At 36.7% G+C, this 1,842-nt stretch overlaps 1 long non-coding RNA gene across 1 annotated transcript in view; it reads right to left on the reverse strand.

Annotated features, from left to right (window-relative positions):
• Positions 1–1,139, reverse strand: part of LOC106723520 — a 145,865-nt gene extending 144,726 nt beyond the window's left edge. Inside the window, exon 1 of the long non-coding RNA XR_003092450.1 lies at positions 1,086–1,139. This is a non-coding gene — a long non-coding RNA (uncharacterized LOC106723520). The remainder of the gene's footprint in view (positions 1–1,085) is intronic.
• Positions 1,140–1,842: the final 703 nt, after the last annotated feature.

The following is a 1,842-nucleotide window of genomic DNA, read 5'->3' on the forward strand; positions in this document are numbered from 1 at the left end:
CTTTCCTTTCCATGGGCCTCAAGTCTTGATCCCCAAGTAGCATATTCTCCCAGCCAGGTATAGATGTGGCCTGATTGCTTATAATCTCAACAGCAGCATACAGCACCAGCCCACAGTGATCCTGGCAATAGTTGTGCTTATTAAAAATCAGGAGAGGTGCACTAAAAATCAAGAGGTGAGTTTGTTTTATAGCAGGCACTCCTGTTTTCTTGGTCACAAGCAGCCAGAACAACTGAGAACAAAACCCAAGATACTTTCCCCCGGAGTTGCATTCCTTTCGTTCTAAAAAGACTATTCACCTTTTTGCAATTATGCTTTTGATCCGATTTCATTCAGTATATAACACGGATTGTATTACGCAGAAGTTTGATGAAAAAAAAAAGCAACCCAGTCATTTATTGAAATAAAACCCCTTATGTCACCACTGTTTGCAAAATACTCATTTGATAAAAGTGTTCAAAAGAAGCTAAAGATATCAACAGAACTCACAGATCCCGGCTCAGATTACACCACTGCAAATAATCTAAATTCATATGCATTATCACTTAAGTGAGCATTACGGCTGTTACCAAACCCTACACAAATATTCAGATTTTTGTTTTTCCTGTCATGCTGAAGGTTATCTCCCCAGTTTCTCTGAAAATTCAGGTGACAACCATTTCCCATGATGCTTTAAGGGCTGTCAAGCTGTCCATCAAACTGTCACCTGACCAATCGTTCCCATGGTTCTTTTAGACTTCTAGTATGATAAATTGAAAGGCACTATTATCTGCCTGTTGTGAAGAGGAACTGCTTAGGCTTTGATAAGATATCACTAGTCCCAGGTGAGAGGATGCTGACAGCACATCAAGACAAGAAAACACATGGAAACAGTGAACATAGGAGCACAAGGTTTACAAACATCTGTTGTCATTATTTATTACCCCTTTCCTTGGTTTTAGTGCGATACTTGTTCTATGTCAGTTCAAAAAGAGACACTTTCCCTTCTAGGCAGCAAATCTTAGCTGCTGCTATTTTTAAATCAGTTAAAATGAGAAGTATTTTAAATATGAAAGATATCTTTAATAGAAGGTTGTGTTACCTACCTTTTTTTGATACAGGCGTTTTCCACCACTCTATTTGTAGTTTTCTATGCTTCTTCGCAAAGTGCAATTATGCCAGAAGAAATTGAGAAGCCCTGAAAGATATGAAGATTTTTTTTTTTAAGCTCAACACTTATTTTTCATTGATATCTGTATGCACTAGGAAGACCTTCAATTCACAGATTTTCTTGCTGATAACTCTGATCTCAGGCTTTTGATGAATGCCCAAAGTTAGCTTAGGAGATCTCAGAGAGAAAACAATATGTTGTTATTTATTGTGGGTTGTTAAGAATAATAAAAAAAAAAAACAACAGAAGTTGGTTGCTAACATCACCACCTTGTGTACAAATATTTTTTTGCATGCAGTTTGGTAATGTTATTAAGCAGCACTATAATTTCATTAGACAGCAATACAGCACCTCGATTACAGAGAAGAACATTTAAATAATTTTGTAATTCAAAATCTGCTTAATTTTTAGCCTTTTGTGTTTGTTTAACCATATTGTTACACTCCCCTGCACTGTGATTAAAAGCAAGCTGCCATGCACAGTGAACAACTCCTATTCACTAGGATAAACACTGAAGAATCAATGGCACAGTAGTTCAACAGAGTAATAAAAAATAGTTTCTAAAGTACTAATAAGGGTAAGATTCATAATTACAGCATGTACAGCCAATTTCTAAAGCCTCTTTTCCACTCAGTGACTCTTTTGAGAAATCAGCTTGCTACATTTAGGGGGACTTTCCCCCCAAAATGTTC

Source organism: Alligator sinensis, unplaced genomic scaffold, assembly GCF_000455745.1.
Source record: "Alligator sinensis unplaced genomic scaffold, ASM45574v1 scaffold301_2, whole genome shotgun sequence".
NCBI classification, from domain to species: domain Eukaryota; kingdom Metazoa; phylum Chordata; order Crocodylia; family Alligatoridae; genus Alligator; species Alligator sinensis.